The sequence below is a fragment of the Schistocerca americana genome, chromosome 9 (assembly GCF_021461395.2).
Source record: "Schistocerca americana isolate TAMUIC-IGC-003095 chromosome 9, iqSchAmer2.1, whole genome shotgun sequence".
Classification (NCBI taxonomy): domain Eukaryota; kingdom Metazoa; phylum Arthropoda; class Insecta; order Orthoptera; family Acrididae; genus Schistocerca; species Schistocerca americana.
The window spans coordinates 35655543-35677229 of record NC_060127.1 but is presented as its reverse complement, the minus strand read 5'-3'; the positions used below and the strand labels follow the sequence as shown (position 1 = coordinate 35677229).

At 44.4% G+C, this 21687-nt stretch overlaps 1 long non-coding RNA gene across 1 annotated transcript in view; it reads right to left on the bottom strand.

The window, feature by feature from the left end:
- The window catches only part of LOC124551301, a 300143-nt gene that overhangs the window by 9806 nt on the left and 268650 nt on the right, over nt 1-21687 (bottom strand). The window contains exon 2 of the long non-coding RNA XR_006967805.1: nt 13817-13874. This is a non-coding gene — a long non-coding RNA (uncharacterized LOC124551301). The remainder of the gene's footprint in view (nt 1-13816; nt 13875-21687) is intronic.

Genomic DNA, 21687 nt, shown 5'->3' with positions numbered 1-21687 from the left:
TTTCCAAGCAGCATTTGGCTGCTTGCAGCTACTGCTGATACAGCCAACAGTTCCCCATTCGGATCTCCGGGCGGGGACTACTCAAGAGGATGTCGTTATCAGGAGAAAGAAAACAGGTGTTCTACGGATCGGAGCATGGAATGTCAGATCTCTTAATCGGGCAGGTAGGTTAGAAAATTTAAAAAGGGAAATGGATAGGTTGAAGTTAGATATAGTGGGAATTAGTGAAGTTCGGTGGCAGGAGGAACAAGACTTCTGGTCAGGTGACTACAGGGTAATAAACACAAAATCAAGTAGGGGTAATGCAGGAGTAGGTTTAATAACGAATAGGAAAATAGGAATGCGGGTAAGCTACTACAAACAGCATAGTGAACGCATTATTGTGGCCAATAGTACAAGTTTATATGTCAACTAGCTCTGCAGATGACGAAGAAATTGAAGAAATGTATGATGAAATAAAAGAAATTATTCAGGTAGTGAAGGGTGACGAAAATTTAATAGTCATGGGTGACTGGAATTCGGTAGTAGGAAAAGGGAGAGAAGGAAACGTAGTAGGTGAATATGGATTGGGGCTAAGAAATGAAAGAGGAAGCCGCCTGGTAGAATTTTGCACAGAGCACAACTTAATCATAGCTAACACTTGGTTCAAGAATCAAAAAAGAAGGCTGTATACATTGAAGAAGCCTGGAGATACTGACAGGTTTCAGATGGATTATATAATGGTAAGACAGAGATTTAGGAATCAGGTTTTAAATTGTAAGACATTTCCAGGGGCAGATGTGGACTCTGACCACAATCTATTGGTTATGACCTGTAGATTAAAACTGAAGAAACTGCAAAAAGGTGGGAATTTAAGGAGATGGGACCTGGATAAACTGACTAAAGCAGAGGTTGTACAGAGTTTCAGGGAGAGCATAAGGGATCAACTGACAGGAATGGGGGAAAGAAATACAGTAGAAGAAGAATGGGTAGCTCTGAGGGATGAAGTAGTGAAGGCAGCAGAGGATCAAGTAGGTAAAAAGACGAGGGCTGGTAGAAATCCTTGAGTAACAGAAGAAATATTGAATTTAATTGATGCAAGGAGAAAATATAAAAATGCAGTAAATGAAGCAGGCAAAAAGGAATACAAACTTCTCAAAAATGAGATCGACAGGAAGTGCAAAATGGCTAAGCAGGGATGGCTAGAGGACAAATGTAAGGATGTAGAGGCTTATCTCACTAGGGGTAAGATAGATACTGCCCACAGGAAAATTAAAGAGACCTTTGGAGAAAAGAGAACCACTTGTATGAACATCAAAAGCTCAGATGGAAACCCAGTTCTAAGTAAAGAAGGGAAAGCAGAAAGGTGGAAGGAGTATATAGAGGGTCTATACAAGGGCGATGTACTTGAGGACAATATTATGGAACTGGATGAGGATGTAGATGAAGATGAAATGGGAGATACGATACTGCGTGAAGAGTTTGACAGAGCACTGAAAGACCTGAGTCGAAACAAGGCCCCCGGAGTAGACAACATTCCATTGCAACTACTGATGGCCTTGGGGGAGCCAGTCCTGACAAAACTCTACCATCTGGTGAGCAAGATGTATGAAACAGGCGAAATACCCTCAGACTTCAAGAAGAATATAATAATTCCAATCCCAAAGAAAGCAGGTGTTGACAGATGTGAAAATTACCGAACTATCAGTTTAATAAGTCACAGCTGCAAAATACTAACGCGAATTCTTTACAGACGAATGGAAAAACTAGTAGAAGCCGACTTTTGGGAAGATCAGTTTGGATTCCGTAGAAATGTTGGAACACGTGAGGCAATACTGACCCTACGACTTATCCTAGAAGCTAGATTAAGGAAGGGCAAACCTACGTTTCTAGCATTTGTAGACTTAGAGAAAGCTTTTGACAATGTTGACTGGAATACTCTCTTTCAAATTCTGAAGGTGGCAGGGGTAAAATACAGGGAGCGAAAGGCTATTTACAATTTGTACAGAAACCAGATGGCAGTTATAAGAGTCGAGGGACATGAAAGGGAAGCAGTGGTTGGGAAGGGAGTGAGACAGGGTTGTAGTCTCTCCCCGATGTTATTCAATCTGTATATTGAGCAAGCAGTGAAGGAAACAAAAGAAAAATTCGGAGTAGGTCTTAAAATCCATGGAGAAGTAGTAAAAACTTTGAGGTTCGCCGATGACATTGTAATTCTGTCAGAGACTGCAAAGCACTTGGAAGAGCAGTTGAACGGAATGGATAGGATCTTGAAAGGAGGATATAAGATGAACATCAACAAAAGCAAAACGAGGATAATGGAATGTAGTCGAATTAAGTCGGATGATGCTGAGGGAATTAGATTAGGAAATGAGATGCTTAAAGTAGTAAATGAGTTTTGCTATTTGGGGAGCAAAATAACTGATGATGGTCGAAGTAGAGAGGATATAAAATGTAGACTGGCAATGGCAAGGAAAGCGTTTCTGAATAAGAGAAATTTGTTAATATCGAGTATAGATGTAAGTGTCAGGAAGTCATTTCCGAAAGTATTTGTATGAAGTGTAGCCATGTATGGAATTGAAACATGGACAATAAATAGTTTGGACAAGAAGAGAATAGAATCTTTCGAAATGTGGTGCTACAGAAGAATGTTGAAGATTAGATGGGTAGATCACATAACTAATGAGGAAGTATTGAATAGGATTGGGGAGAAGAGAAGTTTGTGGCACAACTTGACCAGAAGAACGGATCGGTTGGTAGGACATGTTCTGAGGCATCAAGGGATCACCAATTTAGTATTGGAGGGCAGCGTGGGGGGTAAAAATCGTAGAGGGAGACCAAGAGATGAATACACTAAGCAGATTCAGAAGGATATAGGTTGCAGTAGGTACTGGGAGACGAAAAAGCTTGCACAGGATAGAGTAGCATGGAGAGCTGCATCAAACCAGTCTCAGGACTGAAGACCACAACAACAACAACCATGGTTGTAGTGGTTCCTGGGTCCTTCTGCCTTCCGATGTTTTAAACACCGGATTCTGAAGACGTAGTGGTGTCTGTCACTTTTCCATCACTTGAATTAATCCATCGTTGTACTGGTTATCAGACGTTAGGTGGTTTTGGTAAGGAGATTGATCGGCGTTTAAACTGTCCCTAGTTCGAGTTGCCATCTTGTTAGGTGAGCATAACTCTTGGCTGCCTGTCTCACCGCTTACGCAGCTGTAGGGACTTTTCTCAGGTCGATCCTTGGAGCACTGTCTGTGGATCACTCCCTTCTTATTTGGTCTGATTGTGTCAATTGTTTAAAAATAATATTTTGTTTAAATTATTTCTTTTGTTGGTGGCCTTCGGCCGACAAATGATTTGAATTCTTCTTAATAAGGCCTTCAGCCGCCAGTGTGTCTTGTGTTACAGTCAATTTTAATGATTGTTTTAAAAATTATTTTGGTATTTCTTAACGTGTCATTGTCTTCCTCATTTGTAATTCAGGCCTTCAGCCGCTAATTGTTCTGAAGTACTGCTTGTGGCCTTCAGCCAACAAATAATTTTGAATTCTTTCCTAATAAGGCCTTGAGCCATCATCTACATCTACATCTACATTTATACTCCGCAAGCCACCCAACGGTGTGTGGCGGAGGGCACTTTACGTGCCATTGTCATTACCTCCCTTTCCTGTTCCAGTCGCGTATGGCTCGCGGGAAGAACGACTGCCAGAAAGCCTCCGTGCGCGCTCGAATCTCTCTAATTTTACATTCGTGATCGCCTCGAGAGGTATAAGTAGGGGGAAGCAATATATTCGATCCCTCATCCAGAAACGCACCTGTGTGTGTTACAGTCAATTCTTTATTAAAAAAATGATTGTTTTGGAAAAATTATTTCCTTAAATAAAGTGTATGTGTTTTCTGTGCAACCAACGGTAACTGAATAGGCCCCGTCCACACCTTTTCCTGCTTTCCCTAAGTCCCACGTTTCATGGGAGACTATCTATCCCTGTCACAACTCAGAACGCTCTGCATATGTGCGAATCTGGCAGCGTTGGCGCGCCAGAAAGATTTTTCCAGGCGGCATTTGGCTGCTTGCAGCTGGTGTTGATACAGCCAACAGCCACACTCTCAAGTAGTCAGAAGCGGGAGAAGGCGCTGCTCATACGAGACTTCAGCTCTGCGAGTGGGTGTGAGCCCGCTGACAACTGCTCAAATGAACCTCGTGTAGCGAACTACCCGTACCTCTGAGACCGCGCATCGGGTTCCGCTCGGTGTCCGTGTGTTGAACTCCGTGACGCAGAGAAGTGGAGCGGAGCTTCTGACGGTTGGGCTGTAGAGAGAGCAGATGCAGCCGAGAGTGAAAGGCTGCGGACAAAAGCAAAGCAAAGCAGGTGCGTGAGGGGCGACTGCCTACCTGCCGGCCCCTCGAGCGTCCGTCCGACCTCTGCCTCTGCCTGAGAGGGAGGGGCCGCCAGTCGTTAGCTCACCTGGGGGAAGCCCAGACTCGCCAGGGCTGCCAACAGCTGCGACCGCTCGCAGCAAGCCACTGCTCTGACTACTGTCACACCACAGTCTCACAACAGTCGCGACCGTTACCGTTCGACAGCTGGAGCGACACTAGCGCTCCAAGCGGCGAGAAAGAAGAACTTCAGATGTGTCGTAAGCATAGTGTTTGTTTTACATCCATTTCCTACGTGATTTACGAAATATTTGAATTATTTTTTCTTGCTTCCAAGAGTTTGTGTAATATCAGAAGACACAGATGTTTCTAAAATGATTCTAAAATAAGCGCAAGTTGGGATAGATATAACTCATGAATACAGCGGCAAGCTGCAACACATTCGTGAAGAAACACTTGTGACATTGGACAGAATTGCAGCTTACCACGTTGATATCAACGGAATATAGACACATAGATTCACACATCAGAAGCAAAGACATGTACCTCCGCATGCAAAAGGGATCAACGCTCCATTTGTCGTTCCATAGGCCTAGTGTGTTTTACTCATTGTCGCCTGTTGCCACAAGTAAGACCTTCATCTTCATATTATTCTAACAAGGGAACCTCCCCATCGCAGCCCCCTCAGATTTAGTTATAAGTTGGCACAGTGGATAGGCCTTGAAAAACTGCACACTGATCAATTGAGAAAACAGGAAGAAGTTGTGTGGAACTGTGAAAAAATATGCAAAATATACAAACTGAGTAGTTCATGGGAACATCAAGGCCAGTGGGACCGCAGGAGCGTCGTGGTCTCGTGGTAACGTTAGCAGCTGCGGAACGAAAGGTCCTAGGTTCCAATCTTCCATCAAGTGAAAAGTTTAACTTTCTATTTTCAGTTTATGTGACAAACTCTTATGTTTTCATCACTTTTTTGGGGGTGATTATCACATCCACAAGAAAACCTAAATCGGGCAAGGTAGAAGAATCTTTTTACCCATTCGCCAAGTGTACAAGTTAGGTGGGTCGACAACATATTCCTGTCATGTGACGTACATGCCGTCACCAGTGTCGTATAGAATATATCAGATGTGTTTTCCTGTGGAGGAATCGGTTGCCCTATGACCTTGCGATCAAATGTTTTCGGTTCCCATTGGAGAGGCACGTCCTTTCGTGTACTAATCGCACGGTTTTGCGATGCGATCGTAAAACACAGACACTAAACTTATTACAGTGAACAGAGACGTCAATGAACGAACGGACGGATAATAACTATGCAAAAATAAAGAAAGAAAATTTTCACTCGAGGGAAGACTTGAACCAAGGACCTCTCGTTCTGCAGCTGCTCACGCTACCACGGGACCACGGCGCTCCTGAGCTCACATTGTCCATGATGTTGCCTATGTCGCCCATGGACTACTCAGTTTGTATATTTTGTTTATTTTTTCACAGTTCCACACAACTTCTTCCTGTTTTCTCAATTGATCTGTGTTCAGTTTATCAAGGCCTATCCCCCGTGCCAACTTATAACTAAATCTGAGGGGGGTGCGATGGGGAGGTTCCCTTGTAAGTGGGACAAGCAACTGCCAAACAGCGGGAGAAATATGAGTGTAAAACCCAAGTCCTCAAGGCCAATAACGCAGAAGTGGTGTCATATGTATATTTGCCGTTAGAGACTTTTCAGTGACATATGCACAGTATCAGATCCTGCTTTAAAAGGTGGAACATATTGTCACTTACCCCACATTTTATTTGTATGCCTTCCACATATCTCTGTAATGTGCACACTGATGGAAACATACAACATTCTGACAAAATCTTTTTGCCTGAGTGCTGTACTATAATAAATTTAGAGCAAACAGCTTAATTTTGTCTCTCCATCTTGCTGATGGCATGCTAATCTGGTTTAACAACAAGCCAAGGGCATCTTTTTTTTTTAAATATTGGGATCCAATAGTCTTCAAAATTTCTTTGTCCTTCTTCACTTGATCCTTCTCATACAGTTTCTGTTGCTGCCTGTACTTAAAATGACAGGCACTTTTCTTGTCCCATAACAGTTTTGCACGAAGTCTAGTGGTTTGCACATTCTGATACTCCACACGCTTTTCCAAAATACGAATAACTGCACTTAATTTTACCACTTCATCGCCAAAGCAGGTCTGTGTTTACGATTCAGATGAATCTGGCACTGATATATGGAGAGTTGAACTGACTGCTTTTGTGTCATAGAAGTGTTTTACAGTTTAGACGGATAGTCGAAACTTTCTGGCGGTCTGCTCTTCATCGTCAGTTGAGGTGGCGTACGTCCGGAGTGGCCGAGCGGTTCTAGGCGCCACAGTCTCGAACCGCGCGACCGCTACGGTCGCAGGTTCGAATCCTGCCTCGGGCGTGGATGTTAGTGATGTCCTTAGGTTAGTTAGGTTTAAGTAGTTCTGAGTTCTAGGGGACTGATGACCTCAGAAGTTAAGTCCCATAGTGCTCAGAGCCATTTGAACCATTTTTTTGAGGTGGCGTGTTTGGAATGTCAAACAATTTGGTGAACTACATTCCACACGAGTTTATTATTGTCTGCCTTCTTGAACTGGTTTTTTTCGACATGTAGCGGATAAAACTTATCATTATTATAAATGTTGACAGGGTCTTTTTTCATAATATCTTTTCCTCTGCTATTCACTAGGCATTTGCTACTCCTAAAACGAAACATTTATCATCAATATATATGTAACTTGCAAGCGAATCCTGACGATGCAGTTTAGTAACATGATGGTATATACCTCTCAGGTTCCTTAGGAAACCTAAAAAAAAAGACGTGGTATCTTCTTATTGTTGTTGCTGCATTTTATTGCGCTACGCTATACTCCCGATTGTAAAAGCCACTGTACAAACCAAAATAAACAAACGCGCTGTTCGCTTTCGCTTTCACGATCGCCCCGAACGCATCGGTTTTAACTTGCTGGCCGGTTGGCGTGTTGCTGGCGCACTAGGCAACAAGAACGAGGTGAAGTGTCGCGACTCTTACGTTAGACTCTGGTTACACTGAAGGTGAACGTCTTCTGGGACTATCAGGTCGCGTCGTATTTTTCTCCAAACCTCTTCTCCTAAACTCTACTTTTTGGCCAGATATATCAAAACTGTGCCCAGTGAAATTTAGGCCCGTACAAAAATCTGTGAAATTCTCAGCCAATATCCTCCGAAAGTATCTGCTCACGGCTCACACGCACCCTGAGAATCCACATGTACATCTATATTCTGTGAACCACTGTGAAACGTATGGGAGCGGCGTTCCATTGTACCAGTTATTAGGGCTTTTCCTCGTTCCAGTGACGTCCTTTTCCTCGTTCCATACACGTATGGAGAGCCAGTTCAGTCCTTGCAACATCTCGGTGACATTCTCCCGAGGGTCAAACAAACCTGTCCTCATTCGTGCTGCCCGTGCCAATCCTATCTGGTACAGGTCTCACACACCTGACCAATATTCGTTAACAGTCTCCTTTGATATTACTTCCTCAGTATTCCCCCGATAGACCAATATACCACCTACTTTGCCCATAACTCAGCCTATGTGATCATTCCATTTCATATCCCTACAAAGTGTTACACCCAGGTATTTGTATGAGTTGGCCGGCACAACACTACATTTCTGAACATTTAAAGCAATTATTGCACCACTTTGAAATCTCATCAAGATCTGACTGAATACTTGTGCAGCTTCTTCCAGACAGTACTTCATCATAGAGAACTGCATCGTCTGCAAATAGTCTGAGGTTGCTATTAATATGGTTCAAATGGCTCTGAGCACTATGGGACTCAACTGCTGAGGTCATTAGACCCCTAGAACTTAGAACTAGTTAAACCTAACTAACCTAAGGACATCACAAACATCCATGCCCGAGGCAGGATTCGAACCTGCGACCGTAGCGGTCTTGCGGTTCCAGACTGCAGCGCCTTTAACCGCACGGCCACTTCGTCCGGCTGCTATTAATATTATCTACAAGGTCATTAATGTAGAACGTGAACCAAAAGGGTCCCAACAAACTTTCCCGCGGCACATCCGAAGTTACTTCCACATATGACGAAGACACGCTGCGTCCTCCCAACGAAAAGGTCACAATCTAGTAAAAACTTTCGCTTAATACCCCATATGATCGAACTTTTGGCAGTGAGGCTGGCTGTGGTACTGAGTCAAATGCTTTTCGCCAATCAAGAAGTACTTCATCTACCTGACTGCTTTGATCCATGGATTTCAGACTGTCATGTGAGAAAAGTGCCAGTTGGGTTTCACATGATATTTTTACTTTAATTTAATTTATTTACCTATCTATTTTTTCATCGGTCTTCTGAGTTGTTTGATGCAGTCCGTCACGAGTTCCTCTTCTGTGCCAACCTCTTCATCTCACATCTCAGAGTATCACTTGCAACCTACGTCCTCAATTATCTGCTGCATGTATTCCAATCTCTGTCTCCCTCTACAGTTTTCAACCTCTACAGCTCCCTGCAGCACAATGGAAGCTATTCCCTGATCTCTTAACAGAAGACCTACCATTCTGCCCCTCCTTTTCAGTGTTTTCCATATATTCCTTTCGTCACCGATTCTCTGGAAAAACTCTTGATTCCTTATCTTATCAGCACCTAATTTTCAACATTCTTCTATAGCACATCTCAAATGCTTCTAACCTCTTCTTTTCCGGTTTTCCCACAGTTCATGTTTCACTACCATACGATCCTGTGCTCCAAACCTAAATTCTCCAAAATTTCAGAATAACGCTTATGTTTGACACTAATAGACTTCTCTTGGCCAGGAATAACCTTTTTGCCAGTACTTGTCTGCTTGTTATGTCTCCCTCGCTCCGATAGTTGTGGGTTATTTTTCTGCCTAAGTAACAGAATTCCTTAACTTAATCTACCTCGTGAACTCCAATCTTGATGTTAACTTTCTCGCTGTTCTCATTACTGCTACTTCTCATTACTTGCGTCTTTCTTGCCGGCCGCGGTGGTCTAGTGGTTCTAGGCGCGCAGTCCGGAACCACGGGACTGCTACGGTCGCAGGTTCGAGTCCTGCCTCGGGCATGGATGTGTGTGATGTCCTTAGGTTAGTTAGGTTTAAGTAGTTCTAAGTTCTAGGGGACTGATGACCACAGAAGTTAAGTCCCATAGTGCTCAGAGCCATTTGAACCATTTGCGTCTTTCTTTGATTTACTCTCAGTCCATATTCTCTACTAATTAGAGTGATCTTTCCAGTCAGCGGGCCATGTAATTCTTCTTCAGTTTCACTGAGGATAGCAATGTCATCAGCGAATCTTATCACTGATATTCATTCACCTTGAATTTTAATTACACACTTGAAACTTTCATTTATCTCCGTCATTCCTTCTTCGCTGTACAGGTTGAACAGTAGGGTCGTAAGACTTACACGATTTCTAATCCGAGCACTTTGTTCCTGGTCTTTCGCTCTTATTATTCCCTCTTGGTACTTGCATATATTATACATTGCCTGTCTTTCCCTACAGTTACCGCTATTTGCCGAAGAATTTCGAACATGTAGCATCATTTTACACTGTCGTGGACTTTTTCGAGATCGACAGATCTTTTGAACGTGTCTTGGATTTTCTTTAGTCTTACTTCCGTTATCAGCTGCAACGTCAGAATTGCCTCTCTCGTGCCTTTACCTTTCCTAAAGCCCAACTGATCGTCATCTAACTCATCCTCAATTTTCTTTCCCATTCTTCTGTATATTATTCTTGTCGGGGACTTCGATGGTTGAGCTGTCAAGCTGATTGTGCGATAATTCTCGCACTTGTCAGTTCCTGCAGTCTTCGGAACTGTGTGGATGTTTTTTTCGAAAGTCAGCTGGCGTATCGCCACACACTTACATTCTACACATCAACGTGAACAGTCGTTTTGTTGCCACTTCTCCCAGTGACTTTAGAAATTCTGATGCAATGTTATCTATCCCTTCTGTCTTCCAAAGCTCTTCTAAACTCTCTTTCCAATACTGGATCCACTATCTCTTCCCAGTCGACTCCTGACTCTTTTTCTCTGACGACATCAGAGAAGTCTTCCCACTCATAGAAGCCTTCAGTGTTCTCTTTGCATCTATCCGATCTCTCCTTTGCAATTAACTGTGGAATTCCCATTGCGCCCTTAATTTTACCACCTCTGCTTTTGATTTCACCGAGGAGTGAAACAGATATTAGTGTTAGTGGCGTTGATAAACAGCTGAATCGTCAATGTTTTCGAAATTCATGCTGGTTGGCATGGAGAAGGTCATTCTCTTCGAGATAGCCCATTACGTCTGACCTCAGAATATATTCTAAGATTCAACAACAAGTGGATGTCAAAGGTATTGGACGGCAGTTTTGTGTATCAAATGGTTCAAATGGTTCTGAGTACTATGGGACAACATCTGAGGTCATCCGTCCCGTAGAACTTAGGACTACTTAAACTTAACTAACCTAAGGACATCACACGCATCCATGCCCGAGGCGGTCGCGCGGTTGCAGACTGAAGCGCCTAGGACCGCTCGGCCACACCGGCCGGCTTTGTGTATCACTTCTGCTACCATTCTTGTAGACAGTTGTCACGCGTGCTCCGTTCCAGCTATTAGGCAATGGTTTATATTCGAGGGATCTACTATAGCCTCGGAAGGTGTCTCATGTTGCATATTACGCCCGTGACACTAGCAAAACTTGCTGACACGCGGAACATCAGCGTACAAAGTGCAAGCCTACATGGCTGAGAGGCAAGCAAGAAGGAGCCGTGCGTCAAAACAACGAGACGCACCGAGGCAGAACACCAAACCAGAACGTCCTTCCGGAAGCAGTGAGCGGGTGAGAGACGGGGAGGACCAGAAAGGGCTTCCTGGGACCGTGACAGCCGTCTCTCTCCCAGTGACTTGCAACGGTAGCACAGCCCCAGCGATTCCTGAGTTGTGCCTCACCGCACCAGGGGATAACAGTCCAGAAAAAAATATAGCAAAAACCGGTTTTACTCCTGACATCAAGTGCAGTGCTCTGTAGCACGGCTGTTGATAAAATATCGATATATCGTTTTACCGTTTTGCAAAAATATCGATAGATGTAGTCAGTAATAGCATGCCACAACCCCGCCGCCCCCCCCCCCCCCCTTGCCAATAGATACGGCAATATCGAGCGCCAATATCTTCATTTTATAGTATTTTATTCACAGCTTTCGGCAAATATTTGAAGTCGTTCTTTTGAAATAGAACATAATTTTAGTTTCACAGTGTGAAGGAGTCTTACTACTTTTTGAGCTTTCATCACGTCCAGTTTTTCTCTTTCACTTGTAAAGCAAGTATAGGTCGGTACGAAAGGAGTAGTCTGATTGCACTCAGGGGGTAACGAAGTGAATGGAATAACAAAATTTCCTACGTGAAGAAACAGCACACTAGTTGTGTTAAGAAACTATTTTTAATGCAACTAGCGTGCAGTTTCTCCCCATCGGTAGTCTCCAAAAACAGTTGTTGAAAGTGACGAACAAAAATCTAAAGAAGATTGGTCATTGCGGTGTCCAGAGAACTGTGACGGGAAAGGCTGACGTAATCGGCGCTTGGGGCTACCAACAAAAACAGCAACGTTTAGCTTCACCACGCACTTTTGACACTACAACTGGCGTTTGCAGAAATGAAAAAACAAGGAGTCGAGATGAAGTGTTGCGGACAAATGTGACATGTGACGAAACTGAACGACGGACCCATGGGACACCTTTTATTGTGCCATTTAAATGCAGTTACCGCCGTTAGCAAAGTGGTTGTAGCCAAGCGTAAACGTGCACCTTTTTCCTTTCAATTCTTGCTCTAAGGGATACTGGCAGACTGCTAGTTTTTTATGTACGGAGTATTTAATAACAAATCAATACTTAAATATACTTCGTAAGCCAAGATCGCTTAAATACTGTTTATTGGATAACCGGTTTCGACACACTAAAGGTGGCATCATCGGATCTGTGAAGATATAACATGACCGCAGCGCTCATGTACCAAATAGTTTTATCTTGTGACTTCGGTTGTACATATCTGATGGAGTAGAACAACCATGAGAGGAGTTGTTTTTTATATCTGTGACAATGATTGTATATCAGCTGGTCTGCCTCATGTATGGTTCATAAACGTTAAGGTACATTCAGGTATGTGGTACCGTACTAACATTAATGTATATAGTGTAACTCACGTAAGCCCTCCCTCAAACCTGTCATGTTGTATCTTCACAGATCCGATGATGGCACCTTTAGTGTGTTGAAACCGGTCGTCTAGTAAACAGTGTTTAAGCGATCTTGGCTTTTGAATTATTTCTACAACAGAGTGACCGCCCCACAACACGCTATGTGTTCACTGCAGCCTATATTTTTACAGGCAGCTGCATCGATATTTTTACTGTCAATATATCGATACATCTTTTCGATATATCAGGAGCCGGTGAGGATCTTTTATAAACATCGATATTTCGGATTCCCGATGTTTTTAAACCTATCAACAGTCCAACTCTCTCGTGCTGCAGAGTGTTTACACTGTATAGTGTAGTGTAGAGTAAAACTGCAGAAAATTCGTGATGCAGCAACAGGGCACAGAGCAGTAGTGAAACAGCACCTGCGTTACGGCTTCCGGATGAGTGTGCAAGAACGGCCTTCAAAAAGTATGTTACACATGTCCTCCCACGCTAAGACGACTGCGCATCGTCAGGAGAGAGTACGTGTTCCAGGCCTCCTACAGACACAGTTTGGCTGCGGTGCTTGTGACAGGGGCACCACAGTGACGGAGTGTAACCGTGCGGCAACTGAAACTGTGTTCCAACGTTGAAGTACGCGGGCCGGTAAGAGTCATGTGGACAAAACGCCAAAATTGCACACAGATTCACAATAAAATTCTGGCGATATTCGCACCAAGTGTAAAGTCGCCGCCAACCGTAGTGATTTGGTGCAAATAATGTGACCGAGGCCCCAAAGACGTGAACGGTGCTGACACGCAGGGAAGGGCATCGACATCGAGCACAGAGGACAGTGTCCAGGCAGTCGGGTAACTGATTCGCAGCAGCCGCCGATTTTGCACCCATGAGGAGGTACACATAGCGGATCTCCAATGGCTACGTGGGCAACAGGTGCATTTCTACCGCCGAGGAACTGAGCAACTGGTAGAACGTGTCGATAATTGTCTAGAGAATCTTGGTGACTATGTTGAAAAGCCGTGTCATGCGCAGTGCAGCGTTCAATAAAAGTTACTTGGTCCGCCACAATAATGTGTAACTTCCCGTCGTATCTGTGTGCCAGAGGAGCGAAGGATAGTAGGTAGACTTTTTTCCCTTAACGTGAATTCATTTCCGTTTATCTCTCTCTCGATTTATATTCTGTACTTTATTCTTACTTTCTTAAAACAGAATACATTGTTTCAACTTTATGCCACACTTACCTCCAGCACTGAGTTGTTCAGCTGGTCCTGGCTCAGGTTCACGTTCTTCGTCTGCATCCTGAAACGAAGGATCACGAAGTTAAAGCAAAATCAACTGCTGACCCATGTGTATGAAATTAGAGGAGGGGGTGGAGGAGGAGGAGGAGGAAGGAAATAATATTCTGTAAGGTGGTACTGTGTACTATGGTTGCATCCTGTGTGACTGAAGCTGAGGGAAAGCATCCATGCCTAAGTCAAGGAATGCACAAAAAATAAAAAATAAAACAGTTCTGGTAACTATCACCTTACTTGCTTTATGGACGCTTCTAGTATGGCAACTGAAAAACAGGAAGAAGGAATGTTTTCGATATACTCTAGATGTACTGTACGAGCACAGAAATGGAACAAAGGAGGGTGTGAAGGAGCAAATACGGCTGGGAAAGAAGTACGGAGAAGAAAAAGGAAGTTTGCGATTTCACGTCCCGTCGACGGCGTGATCATTACGTCAGGGCACACGTTGTTACATCCAGCCTTAGTGGCCGAGCGGTTCTAGGCGCTGCAGTTTGGAACCGCGCGATCGCTACGGTCGCAGGTTCGAATCCTGCCTCGGGCATTGATGTGTGTGCTGTCCTTAGGTTAGTTAGGTTTAAGTAGTTCTAAGTTCTGGGGGACTCATGACCACAGCAGTTAAGTCCCATAGTGCTCAGAGCCATTTGAACCATTTGTCACCCGCCAAACAGCAGTTCAACTAGAGTGATGGTCTGGGGTACCATTTCTTTCCACAGCAGGACATCTTTGGCTGTCATCTGGCACGATAACCTTCAGGAGGACATCCAATAACTCTGTCACTCAATTCCAAGCGGAATTACTGCTTGCATAAGGGCTGGAGCTAGGCCAACGCATTGCTGACTTGTTCAATTTGTGAATCTCTTTCTCTTGAATAAATCATCAAATTTTTCCGAAATTGTAATCTTTCTTGTCTGTACGTGTACATCACATATCCCGATTTCCGTCCCATTCGGATAATTCGTTCGCGATGAGTATTTATTATGCTACTGTATGATTTGTAGTAGCTACAAGTTTAAAATTTCGTTTTCAATTCACGGTCTAGAAACAGAATAAAATAAGGATAATGTGGGTACATGGTGAAACAACGCACTGGTGGGCGGTTTGCGGGTTTAAATCACCTCGGGGTATGACCATGCGGTGCATTTGACCTGCGGTCGTCGCACGGTGGCGTTGGCAGCAGTCCACATACGCAGAGGTGTGTTGGTGCATGTCAGAGTACGGTGCAGCGAATGAGTGTGCAGATGTTTTCAGATGTACTAATGGTGACTGTGTGTTGAAAATGGCTCAAAAAACACATATTTCTGACGTTATGAGGGGTATAATACTAGGGCGACTGGAGGCTGGTCAAACACATCAGGTCTCAGCATGGGCCCTCCGTGTGCCACAAAGTGTGATCTCAAGATTATGGCAACGATTCCAGCAGACAGGAAACGCGTCCAGGCGCTATAGTACGGGACGTTCACAGTGTACAACACTACAAGAAGACCGATATCTCACCATCAGTGCCCGCAGACGGCCACGGAGTACTGCAGGTAGCCTTGCTCGGGACCTCACCGCAGCCACTGGAGCAGTTGTCTCCAGACACACAGTCTACAGATGACTGAACAAATCTGGTTTATTCGCCCGGAGACCTGCAAGGAGTGTTCCCTGGTCGCAGGAGAGCCCGTAAAGCCTGGTGTCAAGAACACAGTACATGGTCATTGGAACAGTGGTCCCAGGTTATGTTCACGGACGAGTCCAGGTATAGCCTGAACAGTGATTCTCGCCGGGTTTTCATCTAGCGTGAACCAGGAACCAGATACCAAGCCCTACATGTCCTTGAAAGGGACCTGTATGGAGGTCGTGGTTTGATGGTGTGGGGTTGGATTATGATTCGTGCACTTACACCCCTGCATGTCTTTGACAGAGGAACTGTAACAGGTCAGGTGTATCGGGACGTCATTTTGCACCAGTATGTCCGATTTTTCAGGGGTGCAGTGGGTCCCACCGAGCTGCCATCGTGGAGGAGTACCTTGAAACAGAAGATATCAGCCGAATTGAGTGGTCTGCCTGTTCTCCAGACCTAAATCCCATCCAGCACGTCTGGGATGCTGTATGGAAGTCGTGGTTTGATGGTGTGGTGTGGGATTATGATTGGTGCACGTACAGTCCTGCATGTCCTTGACGGGAGAACTGTGACAGGTCAGGTGTATCGGGACGTCATTTTGCACCAATATGTCCACCTCATCAGGGGTGCAGTGGGTCCCACCTTCTTCGTGATGGATTATAACGCACGACCCAACTGAGCTGCCATCGTGGAGGAGTACCTCGAAATAGAAGATATCAGGCGAATGGAGTGGCCTGCCTGTTCTCCAGACCTAAGCCCCATCGAGCACGTCTGGGATGCTCTCGGTCGACGTATCGCTGCACGTCTTCAAACCCCTACGACACTTCAGGAGCTCCGACAGGCACTGGTGCAAGAATGGGAGGCTATACCCCAGCAGCTGCTCGACCACCTTATCCAGAGTATGCCAACACGTTGTGCGGCCTGTGTACGTGTGCATGGTAATCATGCCTCACATTGATGTCAGGGTACATGCGCAGTAAACAGTGGCGTTTTGTAGCACATGTGTTTCGGGACGGTTTTCTCAATACCATGGACTTACAGATCTGTGTCGTGTGTGTTCCCAATGTGCCTATGCTACTAGCGCCAGTTTTGTGTAGTGCCACGTTGTGTGGCACCACATTCTGCAGTTATCCTTAATTTATGAGCATGAGTGTAGATAAATCGGGTGACGCTGAGGGAATTAGATTAGGAAATGAGACACTTAAAGTAGTAAAGGAGTTTTGCTATTTAGGGAGTAAAATAACTGATGATGGTCGAAGTACAAAGGATATAAAATGTAGACTGGCAATGGCAAGGAAAGCGTTTCTGAAGAAGAGAAATTTGTTAACATCGAGTATAGATTTAAGTGTCAGGAAGTCGTTTCTGAAAGTATTTGTATGGAGTGTAGCCATGTATGGAAGTGAAACATGGACGATAAATAGATTGGACAAGAAGAGAATAGAAGCTTTCGAAATGTGGTGCTACAGAAGAATGCTGAAGATTAGATGCGTAGGTTACATAACTAATGAGGAGGTATTGAATAGAATTGGGTAGAAGAGGAGTTTGTGGCACAACTTGAGAAAAAAAAGGGACCGGTTGGTAGGACATGTTTTGAGGCATCAAGGGGTCACAAATTTAACATTGGAGGGCAGCGTGGAGGGTAAAAATCGTAGAGGGAGACCAAGAGATGAATACACTAAGCAGATTAAGAAGGATATAGGTTGCAGTAAGTACTGGGAGATGAAGAAGCTTGCACAGGATAGAGTAGCATGGACAGCTGCATCAAACCAGTCTCATGACTGAAGACCACAACAACAACAACAAACAAAACAAGTGTAGATATCACTGGAACTTATCACTGCAATAAAGCTGTGGTTATTGTCATTCAAAAATGTTCAAATGTGTGTGAAATCTTATGGGACTTAACTGCTAAGGTCTTGAATCCCTAAGCTTACACATTACTTAACCTAAATTATCCAAAGGACAGAGACACACACCCATGCCCGAGGGAGGACGCGAACCTCCGCCGGGACCAGCCGCACAGTCCATGATTGCAGCGCCCCAGACCGCTCGGCTAATCCCACGCGGCTACTGTCATTCAAAATTCGTTATAAAATGAAGAAATAAAAGAAGATAGCGTGCGTTACTTTGATTAGTTGGGTTAGAATTCTAACTCGACACTGATAACAATGCATAGCTTGAAAATCCATCATATTACTGATCTTTCGATCAAGTTAATGATGTTGTGGAAACGCTGAATATTACTTTGAGCGCCTCCCGTGAATGCTTGTCTAGGTGAATACATATAATCAACATCTTGAACACGTCTAAAGATATTTGCAGAGAAATCATTAGCCGCCTCACGCTGTGTATAGAGAGAGTAGCGGGCCGAGAACAGAGCCGTGCGGAACCCCACTTAGCAGCAGTCCAGTGCTATTGAGAGCGCTGGCGGCGGGACTCCTAGCGGCGCGGTATCTCATCTCCAGCGCTCCAGCAGAGCTGCCCGCGATTGTGTGCTAATGCGTGGTCAGTCGCTGCGAGAGTTTATTGAGACGAGAGCGGCGCTGTTAGCCGGCGAGATTATCGTATCGCGTCCCTGGATGAAGCAGGCCAGGCGGAGCTGCCTCACCCGAGACAGCTGCGTATATCCACCTGAACTGACGTACCGCAGCGATTCATTTGCCTAAATCAATCCGTCTCTTCCGCGACGGTAGCTCTTCCCCCCGTCTCCCTCCCTCATTATGCTCTCACTCGCTTTAAATGGCTAAATGGCATCTACAGAGACCGGACAATTGCTCGTAACTTCCGCGCAAGTCAAACGCAACGGCTGTTTGTGCTGCACGAATAAAAAAATCTTTGCAATGTTTCCAACATTCCGCACGCTAATGCACATACCAGTAACATACCAACCGCGTTATAGCTCCCACGGATCCAGTCCAGTCAGAATGTATCAGAGCTTTGGAAGCCTTGAGAGCCAATAAGACCGAAGGGCCATACAAAATTCCTTCGCCTCCTGAATTTCTAAAATCATTCCTGGAAATGACAACCAAACGACTATTCAGCGCCGGCCGGAGTGGCCGTGCGGTTCTAGGCGCTACAGTCTGGAACCGCGAGACCGCTACGGTCGCAGGTTCGAATCCTGCCTCGGGCATGGATGTGTGTGATGTCCTTAGGTTAGTTAGGTTTAAGTAGTTCTAAGTTCTAGGGGACTGATGACCTCAGAAGTTGAGTCCCATAGTGCTCAGAGGCATTTGAACCATTTTTGACTATTCAGTCTTGTGTTTAGAATCCATGAAACTGGAGACATGCCATCAGATTTTCGGAAGAAGTATCGTTCACACAGTGCCGATTATAGTTCAGACACTGATGATCAAAACAACCCTTTTCGTAACAAAGTAAACTTTGTGTTCTGCCTTACGGCAGGTCTTGTCATGGGGGAAGCCTCGTCAGAGAGGTCCACCACATGAGCGTCTAGGGAAGTGATTCCAGTGGTGATTTCGCGTTGCCTTTCACTGATGATGATGGAATCATAACGAGGGCAACACAACACTCAATCCCTGAGCGAAGAAAATCTCCGACCCAGCCGGGAATCGAATGGTTCAAATGGCTGTGACCACTATAGGACTTAACATCTGAGGTCATCAGTCCCCTAGAAGTTAGAACTACTTAAACCTAACTAACCTAAGGACATCACACACATCCATGCCCGAGGCAGCATTCTAACCTGCGACCGCAGCAGCAGCGCGGCTCCGGATTGAAGCGCCTAGAACCTCTCGGTCACAAAAGCCCTACTTTTCGTAATAAAATCGCAGAATTTTTTTCTTGAGGGCTCCACTTTTTTTTGTGCTGAACCCGACTTTCATTTTGGCTGTCTCGTAGGAGGTCGGTTTCTCAACGGAAAATATTTTAAAAAATCAAAATTTTCGCACGGTTTTCAATTTTCCGTTTATATTTCGAAAACAATGCGCTGTTAGAAGATAACCATTCTACACCAAATTAAAGTAGACAAAACTTCCTACAAAATGCAATGGTTTCTTCGATTTTCTGACGAGCGGCATTGACGTTACAGTGCGCTTAAAAGCAGAGAGTTTTGGTCTTTCTGCGAAAACGTCAGTAGCGACCGGCCCCCACCCCCACAATTTTAAAATTATGTATAACAAATAAAAGCTACAGCACGTGAAAATACTTTGAATTTCCTACGAGAGGTGTCTATAACATTAAATTTTCTCGTGAGGGAGGAAGGGAGCAAAGCGAAAATTACGAAAACGCCTTCTGTGCTCCACAGCCAAACGATCCCTCCCCCCCCCCCCCCCCCACCTACTATCTTTCATCAGCGGTATACTTTCGGCGTATGAATGAATTTATGGGAAAATATATCTGACGAAAACATTAACAGAACATATTTACAACCTATTAGGTACACGCCACTGAACAGAAATGGGAATATGAAAGATATATGTAGTATCTATAGCACTTCTCTTAGAAGAAAGTTTACGTTTACAGTATTTGTAGACTTAGAGGAAGCTTTTGGCAATATTGACTGGAACCGTCTCTTTCACATTCTGAAGGTAGCGGCAGTTATAGTGCACATTGATGCTTGTCTTTCAACCATACGTCTCCGTAACAGCAACGGTGCCTAATGGCAAGTAATGGCACAAACACTATTAACAATGCAACTACTGCTGTGCACAGTCTGAACATCATTCCTATAAAGCTGGGTACCCAGATGCTAAATAGTTTTCTGCATCAGTGGTTCAAGTTTAATTAAAACCACCCTGCATTTCAACCTCTAGTTTCAATTTCTTACCAAGACACCATCAGAGGGTTTGAAGACGTTACATAGTAACTCGCGTAGTGAACGGGCCAGTTGAGGCATTTAACAGGTAAACATAGCCGATGTCTGACAGACCATCAGCGAGCAGAGAAGACTGCCGCAGACTTTTCCGCGCGCTGCCGCGTCCTGTCACGGTCGCCGGCGGTGCCTGGTTAGGAGCGGGCCAGGCGCTGACTCAGCCCCTCCCACGCCGGGTTACTGACCACACAGCCACACACATCGCGGCGTGGCGTGGCGAGGCTGCCGCTACAGCAGATCAAGGCCAGCTTCCACTTCAAGGGCTGCGCCAATGCCTTCTTCTTCCAACAAAGTAATTCTAGAGCTTCTGGCCGCTTCTAAGGAAGTCTGTAGTATCATGAAATTGTCAGTGCCACTCGGTGCTCGTAATTCCCGACCCAACGTATGTACAAGCCGTTTTACAAGTTGTATCATACGGTAAAATATGTGTTTGTTAGGCAACTACGGAAATTAGGTTTCTTGTTCTCTTTTCATGTAACGACTGATTACAGACAGAATGAGTGACGCGTTTGAAGATGGGCAAGTCTGGAAATATCTGTTGACAAGAAGTTGTCACGCACCGATGGCTATCGCCCCTTAGTTTAACGACCGCAACTTTTATTGTAACTTGCGTTAATGGAATTAGTATTAATTAGAGAAGGGTCATATCCATTGTTTATTGCAGTATATGTTATGGTTTCTATTTCTTGTTGGAGTTCTGTATGTTGAAGTGGAGATTTGTGTGCTCTGTACAGCATTGATCTATAAGCAGCCTTTTTGTGGGAGGAAGGATTCGTTGAGGGGTTTGGCATAGTGGTGTCAGTGCTGGTAGGTTTTCTGTAAACATTGAAAGCTACCTTTTGGATCTGTTTTGATATTTTTATGTCAAGAAAAGGTATGGTGTGACCCTGCTCTAATTAATACCATGTCACAACAGATAAAAAATAAACAGAACAAACAACATCAAACTACACTCACAACTGACAGTGACCCAGCAGTCAAAAATGTAAAAATGCCATATCTTGGAACAGTATCTGACAAATTAGCAAAACTATTCAAAAGCACAGGAGTAAAAATAAGCTTCAGCACCAACAACAACATAACTACGAAGCTTATTCACAATATAAAACCACCAGACACCAGTCTTGATGCATCTGGCATTTACAAAATTACCTGCAGCCAATGTAATAAATATTATATGGGCCAAACAGGCAGAAATTTCAGAACCCGATTCAAAGAACATTTAGACTGCTACAGGCTTGATAAATGTAACAAATCAGCAGTAGCAACTCACATTAAAGACACAGGCCCCCCCTTAGAAAATGGAAGACGACCTCGAAATTTTACAGAAAATAAGAAAAAGTAAGGGAATGAATATCATGGAAGAAATGGAAATTTTCATACATA